At 42.7% G+C, this 14,435-nt stretch overlaps 1 pseudogene; it reads right to left on the bottom strand.

The window, feature by feature from the left end:
• Positions 1-3,092: 3,092 nt before the first annotated feature.
• Positions 3,093-13,512, bottom strand: LOC134034237 (deoxycytidylate deaminase-like; annotated as a pseudogene).
• Between the last annotated feature and the right edge of the window lie 923 nt (positions 13,513-14,435).

The raw sequence follows: 14,435 nt of genomic DNA, 5'->3' as shown, positions 1-14,435 counted from the left end.
TCTCTCAACACCAACCAGCACCAACCTTTGTTTACTGCTATTGATTTCCTCTGAAAAGAAAACAGGTTTGATGAGATGGTAGTTTATTCTGATAGAATAGGTGTCTGTAAGGACTGAAGGTGTCTGCATTCTGTTTTGATTAATTGACAGAAAATTGTTCAATACCCTAACTTTATTTGAAAAATAAAGTCCAAGTGATGCCCTTGAAGGAGGAGTTGTCAAGGTAGGGCCTATACATTTTTTTATGAGAAGAATGTGTTGAACAACTAACATAAAATAAGATGTTATTGATTGAAATACAATACAAACATTATAAATATGCAGTTCAATTACATGACAAAAACAACACTACAATTATATTTCAACATGCAGTACTTGTATGTTACTTTATCCAAAATTGTCTGCTGAATGAATAAAATGTGAAATCTATTTTACTTGATAATACTTGCACGTAATACGGTAATTCATGAGATAATTGCAAAACATGCATACAGTATAAATGTAGTTGAATTACATGAAAAATGGCAAACAATAAGATAAACACTTCAATGTCATCATTAATTAACAAACAGGCAGATATCTTCAGATATGACTTCATGATGACCCTCACATGACCTTACATTCATCAGAAACATTCATTAAAGCAGCACCAGCAACAGCCCCTATCGCTGCCCCTACTGCTGCCATGGTTGGCCCAGCTACTGGCCCTGCTATCAGACCAACTGCTAATCCTACAGCACCCCCTACAGTTGCTCACATTTTACTGCCACGGATATATGCATTGTGTCTCTTTGCCTTCTCCCGAGCCTCTGCCTCATGTTTCTCCAGAAGGTTATGTTCATACTTCTTTGGAACCTCACCTTTTATCAACTTCACATTTGACTTTGTCAATTTGTCTTCTTTAGGTTTGTTTTTCACATAGTTATGCTGACCATCCTTTCCACTTACAGTTTTTCACAATCGCTATGACAATTTTTTCAATAATTCTAATAAGTTTCCTAAACTCTTAACACACCAACACACCTACGACACACAATTGGCAAAACGGTTAATTTCATGCTCAAAATCACACATTGTAAACTAAACTCAAACACAAATTGTCATAACACCAAAATACACTAAACATTACACCATGTCTACCAAACACTAACACACGTTCTCTTTCAACAGGAACATTTAGTCAATCATAGCACAATGTCATAAAAAACACTAACATCAGATGGAATTACAGAAACTGCATTCTTTTATATATGTGTCAGGTCTCACAGTATATGGATCATAGATGGTGTTTGCAATGCAGTTTCTTTTGAAGCCTCTTTACATTTTTGTTTTGTTGGGTTTAGTAAATGCATGCATTTTGTTTCTTGCATTTTGCTGCAGGAATTCAGAATAAAAAAATCATGACCAACCTCAGAGTAGCTTTATAGAATGTACGGTTACTGTACAAGAGGACAGAAACATAATTGCAGTAAAGGCTTCATTTGCAACAGGACATTACTGCAAGAAATATTATATTATTATATTTCATCACATTTGGGAAGGAAATTGTTTGTTGTTTTGGTCTTGGTTGAGCTTGTGTGTAAAAGAATTTCAAGCATTTTAAATTTGTGTTTACACTATGTATTTTGTGTCAAAGCAAGAATAAATGTGTTAATTGTATAGCCAACACAGACGGATGTTGTGCTAACTGTGTCAAGAGTTTAGGAAACTTGTTAAAAGTATTGAAACAATTGTCATAGCGATTGTAAAATACTATCATTTGTAGCTTATCTCAACAAGTTCTAACAACAAAATATACCCGAGTTTCTCCTTTAACTTGGTCATCTACCTTTATTTCCAAACCAGACAGATCCATTTTGAGGCCAAAGGTTCTAACAGCATATATTTAACCCTTGCCTCCCTGACGCCTGGCTAGTGGGGATTATATTTCCTGGCGCTAGCTCCGCTGAGCCCTCCAACCCCCGTGCCTGTACATGCACGTCGTCTGATGCTTTCAGTCGGAGTATCACACAAACTTCATCCTAGTGCCTTAACAGCTTTTGCTAAGACTGGATGTATTTACCCAACCACAGATCTTGATTTCTCAATTTCTGCCTCCCCCATTCCGGATTTCCTGGGCACGGGGGTCCATCAGTTACTTCGTTACGGACAAACAAGACATACAATGCGCATGCTGAAATCACACTCATTCCACGTTGATTAAAAAAAATCTTCCCATATTTAATTCGTGTTATAACCTTATTTAAAAATGCATGAACAAAACTTACCAGCTTTCGTCTTGCAGATAGGAAGATAATCACGTCGGCGTCACCAAATTTGTTTGTTTTTTTCATAAGGATTTATAAGTCAAAAATAGAGTCGGGAGACAGAATTTCTTAGTCAAGGTGGCTTGATTGTTTATTAAGCAATGCAGCAAATGATACAGGAAGACACAAAAAGCAAAGCTCACACAAGACACAACCCATTATATAGCCTGATATGAGGAAAATATCCCGCCCTGCATAATATTGTTTCCCAAAGTTTCTTCCCACATTGGCCAAGTTCAATCACTCCTCAATAAAGCCAACATGCGTGAACACTCATAATCGCTGATGTCCGCTCAAAACCCCTCTCCAAGTTCCTTGTCCTCCTTAGACCCTAGTTTAACCCTTCTACCCATCCAATATGGGACCTCCATATGTGTCCCCTCACTTATCTGGCAAGTCAGCTTGACCTGTCACTCTTGGCCCTTACTCCTTCCCATGGGTGAACATAGATCCCAGAATGAATCGCGATTCAGTCTTCTAGCGATTCACATCGATTCACAAATCAATGAGTTTACTAAACTGCAAGAAAAACAATAAATTTCAAGGTTTTGATGTTGGGGGATTTGTTTCTTCAACACTTGTCTATCACAGTCAAATAGAAACAAGTAGACAGCAAACTGGAATCAAATGTAAGCATATATTGAATCGAAATTAGATTTTTTTTTTTTTTTTATCGAATCTTGACCCCAAGAATCGATTTGAATCTAATCGTGAGGTACCAAAAGATTCCCACCCCTACTGAGTACCCCACGTGCCTGCCTACCTGCCCTATAATCAGTAAACCACGACAGTCCACAGTTTATTTGGTGCGTAAAGTGAACATTGCAATGTGATAGCAGGACACAGACATCATTAACATTATAACAGATCCTTACATGATATGGTTAAACCTCCTTAATATGAGACACTTCTATGAAATAGTTGTTAATATTACATTAGCTTCTGTTGCTTAAAAAACTAACAAATTGAAAATGAAACTTTTTGCAACTAATTGGTCCATACAATCCAAATGCATACAATGTTCAAAACAGACATTTAAAAAGCTGGTCAAAAGAAAAAAGAAAAACGCTTAAAACATAAAACATTATAAGATTCTTAGAGAGAACAAGAAAATAAGTGAAAGAAAAAAACAAGGGAAAGAAAATAAATTTGGGGCGTCTTTAAAAAAAAAATATCCTCTCTCTCTCTCTCTCTCTCTCTCTCTCTCTCTCTCTCTCTCTCTCTCTCTCTCTCTCTCTCTCTCTCTCTCTCTCTCTCTCTCTCTCTCTCTCTCTCTCTCTCTCTCTCTACCTTATTCTCTCTCTCCCTCTCTCTCCAAGGTGAGTGTTTTCATTTTGTGGTGGTGTTCACGCTGGATCGGTTGATGGCATCAAAATCAATGGCCAACCCATTTCTCTTTGGTTCAAACTGTCTGGAACACAAATAGAGGGAGAAGGTGAGAGGAGGAAGTCATCTTTTTGTGTTCAAGTTTTAACTTCCAGTTTCCAACACATATTTTTCGTACTTTTTTTGTCCGGGTCATCGTTTGATTTAGTGCTTTGAAAAAAAGAGATTGGGATGGAAGTGGATGAAGAGAGGACAGAAAAATCTATCAGGGAGTCAGGTGGCTGAGCGGTTAGGGAATCGGGCTCGTAATCTGAAGGTTGCCAGTTCGATTCCTGACGTTGTGTCCTTGGGCAAGTGTAAGTGTGTGTCCCAGGCCTGTAACCCCGTGGACACAAACACACACTGAGGGGATCCCCCTGAGCCGACGGTGGTTTGGGCCTGTAGACGCGTCAAGACTAAAAGTGGATAATCAAGTCATCTAGCTCCCCTCTCCTCCCCTCTGTCCCTCTATCCTCTCCCTCTGTCCCTCTATCCTCTCCCTCTGTCCCTCTATCCTCTCCCTCTGTCCCTCTATCCTCTCCCTCTGCCCCTCTATCCTCTCCCTCTGTCCCTCTATCCTCCCCTCTGCCCCTCTATCCTCTCCCTCTGTCCCTCTATCCTCCCCTCTGTCCCTCTATCCTCTCCCTCTGTCCCTCTATCCTCCCCTCTGTCCCTCTATCCCCTCCTCCCCTCTGCCCCTCTATCCTATCCTCCCCCACTGTCCCTCTATCCTCCACTCTCCTCCCCTCTGTCCCTCCATCCTCCTCTCTTCTCTCTGGGTCCCTCCATCCTCCATCTCCCACATTGTCATTCTCACCACCCCTCATTCCCTCCCTCATCCATATTGACATGCCTTGTGCTACATACATAATTTATTGAAAACTTCCCCTCTCCCTTTTGCCTCCTCTCCCCCCACCTCACCTGTAGATAATGTCGGCCTTTTTCAGCAGGCGCCGGGACGCTTCCGTCTCATCATCCTCGTGGTACTTATCTGATAGATAAACCACCTTCCATATACCTGCAGGGAGAGAGAAGGAGAAGAAGGGGGAGAGCCAGATTACATCCTCTTCATCTCTTGCATAGAGATGGAGGCAGGGGTCCTATACAAAACCCTGTGGCATGTATGTGTGTGTGTGTGAGAAAGAGAGAGAGAGAGAGAGAGAGAGAGAGAGAGAGAGAGAGAGAGAGAGAGAGAGAGAGAGACAGAGAGAGAGAGAGAGAGAGAGAATCCCAACAGCAGGTACAGCCAATACCAACAGCTCAAAAGTCTGCCACCCCCGGACGTCATCTTTAAAACATGAGGTCTGGCTCAATACCCACTGGGATGGGCACTTTCTGCTGTGTGTGTGTGTGTACGTGTGTGTGTTTGTGTGTGTGTGTACGTGTAAAACGTCTATGCTTTTTGTACAGCCTTATGTAAACACATTGCTTTGATATATCAGGCTAAAGAATCAGTTTACCCAGTAAAACTGGTGTGTGTGGGTGTGTATGGGTGGGTGACCACTAGGGGTGGGCGATACTGTAAAACTTGGTATCGATCAGATTTTGCTGTTTTGTAATACGGTATGAAATAGTTATTTGATGCTACTGTGTGTTTGTTTGTGTGTTTGTTAAGAACATGGACAGAAAGTGTCTTTACAGTAAGTTGATTTCAAATAATAAAGCAAACATACATGCTTGTGCTACACTCACACACACACACCAGGCAATTTCATGAAAGTATAGTTAAAGACTGGCCTTATTCATTACATAAAAGCAGCAAAGCATGTGGTAGTGGAGGCGATACCAAGTAAATACAGGGCCAGTATTGACGATACCGATACTTTTTACTTTAAAAGGCAGCTTATCTACTTTTGTGTAGGGAAAGCAATGCCTCAATTTATGAAGTCAATATATAATCAATATGCAAATTTGAATGAAAATAGACAATTATTATGTAATTATTATAACACTTATTATGTTTAATGTTTATTGTATGCACCTGCCCACCAAAGTAAATTCCTTCTTTGTGTACACTTACTTGGCGATTAAACGAATTTCTGATTCTTCTGATTTGCATTTTCATGATCATTGAATGCTTTAAAGGGGTCATTGATTGCAGAACCGAATTTACCTCGTCACAGTTGAATAACGACAGTTCAGTGGGTAAAATGGGCATACAATGAACTCCAAAGTCCATTGACACCTCCAGTGACGTGCAGTCAGGGTAGGCAAGGTAAGCACTGCCTACCCTGCCAAAATTCAAACGTAAAAATGTTTATTAAATCATTTTATTTAATAATCTTGTATTTGTATTTTGACTGATTATTCTTGTGATTTATACATACAATATGTATGTAATTCCAATTGTTTAGATGTTACAATGACAAATGTAGCAGTTACGCATAATCAAATACAAAAAAATGGTAGCATAAGCAGTGCTTTTACTGTCCATTCATTGCGGACGACAAGCGAAAAACTTCGATCCTGTATTCTTCACCACTAATACTATTAAAAGACTTTCAGTAGTCTTAGGGGTGTCTGTGAATAATTCTCCTTTTCAAAGACAGAGAAGCTTGTGAGTGTACAAGTGTAAATGTGTGTGTGTTCTCACCTGCTTGTATGATGATCTTAGCACATTCGTTGCAAGGGAAGAGAGAAACATAGATGGTGCAACCTTTCACATCTGCTGAGTTCTTATCCATGATGGCATTCAGCTCTGCATGGCAGACTGGGGGAGGGGAAGGGGGGAGGAGAGGCAGATGCAAAAATGAGGATGTATTTAGTGACAGCAATCACAAAACAGACAAACATTTACATTTAGTCATTTAGCAGACGCTCTTATCCAGAGCGACTTGCAGTAAGTACAGGGACATTCCCCCCGAAGCAAGTAGGGTGAAGTGCCTTGCCCAAGGACACAACATCATTTGACACGGCTGGGAATCGAACTGGCAACCTTCAGATTACTGCTTACCAAGGCCCCCGTCCTGCATAGCAAAAAACAGACTAGGCCTATATGAAATAATATATATTTTTAAAAGTTAAAAACTTTGAGGGCGCTCATTGAGAGCCCCAAGTTTCAACTACCAGGTAAAGGAATCCCGTAATGTAGGCAACATAACAGATCTTCATCCACTTCAATGGGCTAATAGTCTCAAAATCCTTAAATCTGGCAATGATGGCTTTTACACAGTCAAACCGGTGGTGGTAAGCTACAACTGTAGTCACAGCTGCCTGGGGTAGACTGACAGAAGCGTGGCTACCAATCAGCACCACCAACATTCATTCACACGATGCATGTCTTTATGATGGTGGGGGAAACAGGAGTACCCGGAGGACACCCACGCAGGCACGGGGAGAACATGTAAACTCCACACAGAAAGGACCTGGAGCAACCGGGGTTCGAACCAGGGACCTTCTTGCTGTGAGGCGACAGTGCTAACCACTGAGCCACCGTGCTGCCCGTGTAGATGATGATATCCACAGCAGGCACTGCCCATCCCTGCCAGCCTGCCAGCCTGCCAGCCTGCCTGCCTGCCTGCCACAACCAGCGCTGACCCACGCCCACCCACCTCCACTCACACACACACACACACACACACTTTGACGTAAAGTCATTTAAAGTTAAATTCCACTAACTTATGCAGATAGTAAAGTGAACTTTCCATAACCTGGAAATGAGGGAGAAGGAGGAGTGAGTGGAAGAGAAGGAGGTGGAGGAGGAGAGGTGGAGGAGGAGGAAGAAACACGAAGGGAAAGGGGGAGGAGAGGTGAAGAGGGAAAGGTGGAGGAGGAGAAAGGATGAGGGAGAGGAGAAGGAGAAGGGAGAAAGGTGGAGAAGGAGAAGGGAGAGAGGTGGAGGAGAGCAGAGTGCAGAGCTCTGAAGTGTTCTCAGGTAGAACCGTGATGATGAGAGCAGAGTGCAGAGCTCTGAAGTGTTCTCAGGTAGAACCGTGATGATGAGAGCAGAGTGCAGAGCTCTGAAGTGTTCTCAGGTAGAACCGTGATGATGAGAGCAGAGTGCAGAGCTCTGAAGTGTTCTCAGGTAGAACCGTGATGATGAGAGCAGAGTGCAGAGCTCTGAAGTGTTCTCAGGTAGAACCGTGATGATGAGAGCAGAGTGCAGAGCTCTGAAGTGTTCTCAGGTAGAACCGTGATGATGAGAGCAGAGTGCAGAGCTCTGAAGTGTTCTCAGGTAGAACCGTGACGATGAGAGCAGAGTGCAGAGCTCTGAAGTGTTCTCAGGTAGAACCGTGATGATGAGAGCAGAGTGCAGAGCTCTGAAGTGTTCTCAGGTAGAACCGTGATGATGAGAGCAGAGTGCAGAGCTCTGAAGTGTTCTCAGGTAGAACCGTGATGATGAGAGCAGAGTGCAGAGCTCTGAAGTGTTCTCAGGTAGAACCGTGATGATGAGAGCAGAGTGCAGAGCTCTGAAGTGTTCTCAGGTAGAACCGTGATGATGAGAGCAGGACAGGAATGTGGCTTCTACGTGGGTTCTGTGTCGTCAGATCATTTCTCAACGGAACACGGAACACCTGGTGTCGACTACACACAGATCTGGCCTTGATGCCTACCTCCTATGTGTGTTTGATTGTGTGTGTCTGTGTGTGTGTGTGTGTGTGTGTGTGATGTCGGGTGCGTTCCTCTTGCAGATGATTAGTTTAATTTGCTCTTTAACCTTTTCAGCCAATTAGAGCAACTACACAAAGATGAGGAAACAAGTGCACACCTCTTCACACACACACACACACACACACACACACACACAGTGCACTGTGTGTCTATACTGTCTTATTCTACGCTGTTTGTGTTACAATGCAGAGCATAGTGTGTGTGTGTACTTTTGATAGGTCTACGGCAGCTGGTGATTCTGGATCCAAAGAAAATCAGCCAGTCATGGTGAGGGTTCAAACTAATGCAGTCATACAAATATGAAGTTAGAGCGAGACAGCAGGTGTGAGTGAGTGTCAGTGTGAGTGTGTGTGAGAGAGGGAAAAGGAGTCTATATGAGTCTGTCAAGTTGGAAGTCTGAGTGTGGAGCACCCCCTGCAGGTGAGTGTGCTGGCTGAAGTGGTAACAGTGAGGTTAAGTAGCATTACCGTAAGGGTACTTGGTGTCCAGGTCGATCTTTTTTTATTTCTAGGGTCGCTGTCGCGTGACCACGGATGCTCTTTGTCACAGCCGTTGGGCATGCCGTTGTAACCAATGCCAACGATCTTCTCCTCTCGGTTCACAATGCAGGCCCCCACCTGCAGGGAGAGAAAAAAGAGAGACAGAACAAAGAATGGTGAAGTAGAGAGCCTGCCTGATTGGATATATATATGGAAGATCAGGAGATACCTGTCTGAGCATTCCACCCAGCTGTTAGTCCAAGCACTTGTCCTCTCCAAGTTGGACTACTGCAACTCGCTTCTCGCCGGTCTCCTAGCATGCGCAACCCGCCCCAGAGGATTCAGAACGCAACAGCCCGCCTAATCTTCAACCTACCCAGACGCTCCAAGTCACCCCGCTCTTCATCTCCCTCCACTGGTTACCCATCACGACCCGCATCAGATTCAAGACCCTGGTACTGACCTTCCGAGCAGTGAACGGGACTGCATCTGACTACATCCAGTCTCTCGTCCATCCTTACACCACAACCCGCCACCTACGGTCTTCTTCTGACAACCGTCTGGTGGTCCCACCTCTCAAGAGCGCCCGGTCCCAACACAAGCTGCTCTTCTGTCTGGCCCCCCAATAGTGGAATCATCTCCCCACATCCATCAGAGATACTGACTGTCTCTCCACCTTCAAGAAAAAAGACTAAAGACGCACTTGTTCCAGGAGTACCGCGGTACTTAAAAAGTATTTGTTGGATCAGATGTTAGTTTATTTCCTCCAGGAACACAATGCCACTTATTGAGGGACTTGTTGCACTGGTTAGTTGTAACTGATTTAACTACTTGTACTCGCTGTGAATAATATTATTGTTGCTTGCTTTCCTCCAGGTACACTCTAGCACTTTCGAAGATCACGTTGTTTAATTGTAATTATGCTCTTCTGGTTCTACCCATTGTCGCTTTTCACAATGTATGGGTATCTTGTGTTTATGATCATTGACCTATGCACTTTTTCCGCTAAAAGAATAAATGTAAATGTAATATTAGTGGTATGAGCTGAAATAGGGTTGGAAAGGGATCTCTGAAGATGGGAGTTTGGAATGGGGTGGAGAAGGTCCCGGACACAGACACACACTTGGTTGGGGTTGAGTGGGGGTCACAGCTTAATAGAGATATCCAGCTGTGAAGGAATATTGAGCTGGTCTAATTAAACACACACACAGACTTGTATATTTATGTCTACAAATAGAATCTTACACAGTGTTTCCCCTAGGTTTACAGCTTTTGGGGGGTTGGGGCGGTGGCGGGGGGGGGGGGGGGGTGGACCCTAATACTTAAAACACCTGTTTTAAGGAAAGGTAACCTTAAATGACTTATTTTGTGATCTGGCGCTATATAAAAAAATGTACATATTATTTTTTTAACAACATTTTTTAAAAAGGGGTGCCGTTGGGGGGGCGGGGCACCCCCCTAATATAATGGTAGGGTACCTACAATTAAGCATGTCCTTCACATGGATAAATTATAATACAGCTTCTTTCTCTCTGTGTCTCTCACACACACAGCACACATACACGCACAGGCGTACTCACACCCACACACATACACCTCCCCCGGGACCTCTGTTTTTGATCAGTTTAGAATTGCTAGGCCAGCTCAGACCCCCTGCTACCCTGTCCTCTAGACCTCACCCTTCCTACACCCATCAACACACACACACACACGACCTGGTGGATAGAACAGGTTCACTTCTCCATCACTCCTCTTTCCCACCTTCTACTCATGTGATGGTATAAGTGTGTGTGTAAGTGTGTGTTGTTTTATATGGGGCCTGGTCAGAAAAGTAGGGGTCCTGATCAGAGGATATGAGGCAGATATGTGGACCCTGATTAGGAGGAGGGAGCGGGTGAACATGTTACGTGATACAATCAGCGTACAATCAGTGTACATGTGTGTACAAGCATGTGGGGGGGTATTGTGAGCAGGCACCTGTGTACTTGGGTCTCTGCTCCTCTGAGCTGCGAGGATGGCTACAGCCATGAAATAGTCATGACCCTCCAGGAAGTCTTTTCTCATCTTGTTCTTGTCCCTGGAAGAGGAGATAGGGAGGGGGGGAGGGTGGGGAGGAGAGGGGAGTGGAGTAGAGGAGCTGGGAGGAGAGAGGGGAGAGCTAAGGAGAGGTGTAAGAGTTCAAAGTAAAAGAGGGGGGAAGAGAGGAGGAAAGGAGAGTTTACAGTAGTTGGTTGACCAGTATTAAGGGCATGGAGTCAGCAGGAGGAAACTGTCAGTGCAAGAAAGTCAGCCTAAGAACACACACTCATCACGTGAAACAATCGCGATTCACACCATGCTACTAAAACTACTACCACCACTGAGACAATGAGGACAAAAGAACCAGTTAGAACCACCCAGACATGCCACATTCTTAAGAAATGTAATTTATTAAGTTTTGAAAGCTTCAGCAATTTATGTTTTCTCAAACTGTTATTTACGTGTACCAATAATTTGGCTCCTGAACCCCTGAGTACATTTATTCAGAGACCAAATAGCAGTAGAGTGCCAAGAGGCTCCCTAAAACAAAACAGTAAAATCCCACAGCGCAGAACATCTTTTGGCACATCAGCCTTTTCTTACAGGGCTTGTAAACTGTGGAACTCACTGCCCACAGAGATTAAGAACATTTCTGAGTTTAAAATGTTCACCTCTAAGCTTAAGGCATGGCTGAAAACAAACCAAAACTGTACTCATTTGTAAATGTTTGAACTTGGTAGACCGTAGGCCTATTGCTTCCATGGCACCAGCTAGCCTGAAAGCTTTACACAAGAGAGCTGTTGTCTGTTGTTGTGAAAATGCAGGGAGTCAGGTGGCTGAGCGATTAGGGAATCAGCCTAGTAATCAGAAGGTTGCTGGATCGATTCCCGGAGGATTCCCGGCCGTGCTTGGGCAAGACTCTTCACTCTACTTGCTTCGGGAGGAATGTCCCTGTCGCTCTGGATAAGAGCGTCTGCTAAATATGTAAATGTAAAATGCATTCATCTCGTACGAGATCTTTTCTCGTTATTATGAGATAAATTGTCTTTTTTTTTTCTAGGGAATTCTACGCATTCGTAGGGAACACCTCAAAGTCTGCAAAATCCAAGAGAGGGCTAGCAAAAAGTAAGCTATCAGACAAATTAAAGTATAGTGACCAGTTAGATGTTTTATTGCTTAGGCCTATTACAGTAGGCTAGGCCTATGTTTTTGTATTGTCATATTTACTTTTTTTAAATAATCTTTAATGTCATATAATTTAATGTGGTTCCAACAAATTAATGATGTAAATGACACCCTCACGAGAAAACCAATATCTCCCAAAAAGTATAGTACGCCTAGCCTATCGCGCTGTGCTAAAGGATCTGCCTATCACGCAATACGCGATTAATTCGGGTGTTAAATTCTAGTAATTATTCTTCCACCTTCTGCAACAGGTTGTTGTCCATAAAATAAACCTGCTCCCAAACAGGCTTAAACTAGAGGACTTGTTGCAATGACAGCAAGTCAAGAAAGAGCGTCGAAGAACCGAACAATCCAAGATCATGATAAATCGTCAATAATCAAATCCAGCTAACTGAGTTAGCGATTTACAGTTAGCGAACAACGGACCCCTGTTCGGAATGGATTAATTAGCGATGGATATCGGGCGTTTTTTGAAGAGACCATCGAGTGCTTCCACTAACACAGATGTAAGGTCAATTGACTTTTTTAAACGTTGTTTTGGTTCGCACAACAATGACAACGACCCCCAAGCAGGTATAGGTACAAACGTTTCTATTAATAACGTGCTTTCAAATACGATGATGCAGGTAACAAGCCTCCAGGTGTTGCACCGAAAGCTGTGACCCATCAGAAACTGACCACATGATTATTCGCGGTATACATATTTATCTGAAAGTAACTAAAATGTATTAATCCTGTACAGTAAGACCCGGTTTAAAATTACAACATCACTTTTAGCTCTCATTTGCATTTTTTTTGTTGAAAGACCACATTTAGGCTACATAGCCAGTTGTCTTGCCCAATGCTATTGGATAAATGTGGTCTTTCAAAAAAAGAAATGAGCAATTAAAGAGCTAAAAGTGACGTCGTAATTTTACAACAAGGGGTCTTACAAGGTTAATATGGTACTTTTTCTCTTTCTAAACATGTGTTTCTTTGTGACTGCATGAGTTACATTTGTAGTAACCTACCTAAAACCTTACACTAGACCTACATTTTAAACTTTAAATAATCATACTCTACTGTAAAGAAAAGAAAGAGCTAAATATTTAATGGACCAGCACATTGGGTAAATTGTCAGAATATGTGACCTCACTGTAACTGCTTAATAAAGGAGTTAAACTTCAAAATATTACACGCACGGGCAGACGATGTGCAGCTGCTGTCACAGTTTCTGATGGGTCACAGCTTTCGGTGCAACACCTGTTCCAACTAAATAGGCATAATGAAACGTAATAAATAAATAAATAAATACATAATAAAATTAATAGTTTACCCAACTCTAATTTTACCACTACAGCCCTATGACACGTTAGATAGGTTGCTATAGGCTACCAACACAACTCCAACATAAAGGAGTACGAATTACCCGGTCAACTCTTCTTGGGTCTCGCTTTCTTGACTCATCTTTGAGAAAACAAAAGCGTGCAAAAGTTGTCTTTCTTGGTAAACGTCAGCGGCTCTGATCTTGCAGTGGAAGGAGAACTACCACTTCACTACAGGCTAGAAAGTCTCTGCCGTATGGAACGCCGATTGGGTCATTTATATGAAACGCCGATTGGGTACACGTGGTTTAAACGCCTTATTTTTGATTGGACACCCGTTTAGGAAGCGCCTGCAGCTGTTTAATAAGCGGCCGTAAATGTGCAGGCGAAAGTTACACATGAATGTAAGCGTTAGTTAATGCTTGTTATTACACCTGACAATTGCAGGCGTGAAAAGGATCTTAATTTACAGACCATAAAATGATAAATAGGCTTGTGTGTCTATGAGGACCGAGACTAACCAGACCTATCTTTTTAACACATTCAGTAGACTGTTTAGTGTTTACTATTTGGGCCGGGTGTTAGTGCATGTCACCCAATGCGAGGGCAATGCTCCACAAGGAGAAGGAAGAGGAGGGGTGAGGAGTGCTGCACAGTGGGTGTTTTGTGTATCAGTATATCAAATAATTTGCATTGCTGAGATAAGCACCTAAAAAATCTTATAACAGCCTTTTTATATTTGTATTACTACTCTGTAATTTAGTTTTTGCAAGATATTCAGACCATTTTCAGGGCAATGCTTTAGACTGACGGTTTGACCAGTCAAGAGTAAAGGACAGAGGATTGGGCCGGGTATTAGTGCATGTTGCCGAATGAGAGGGCAAAGGTGTTTGACGGTCATTGGCACAACAGCCAATGCCCTTGTAGAAATGCTCCACAAGGAGAAGGAAGAGGAGGGGTGAGGAGTGCTGCACAGTGGGTGTTTTTAAAAGCTGAAGAATGACAAATGTGTTTTCAGTTTTCTGATATGCTTTGTATCAGTCTTGTTTGTAAATAATTTGCATTGCTAATATTTGACTAAGAGACTGCTTCCTGGTGCATAGCACTGGCATTTAAACTAATTTACATTAGCAGCGTTATCAAACAATCTGATCAGATCATCGTCA

The sequence above is a fragment of the Osmerus eperlanus genome, chromosome 14, assembly GCF_963692335.1.
Source record: "Osmerus eperlanus chromosome 14, fOsmEpe2.1, whole genome shotgun sequence".
In the NCBI taxonomy this organism is placed as follows: Eukaryota; Metazoa; Chordata; class Actinopteri; order Osmeriformes; family Osmeridae; genus Osmerus; species Osmerus eperlanus.
The sequence above is the reverse complement of the archived record's forward strand: the minus strand, read 5'-3'. Positions and strand labels throughout refer to the sequence as shown.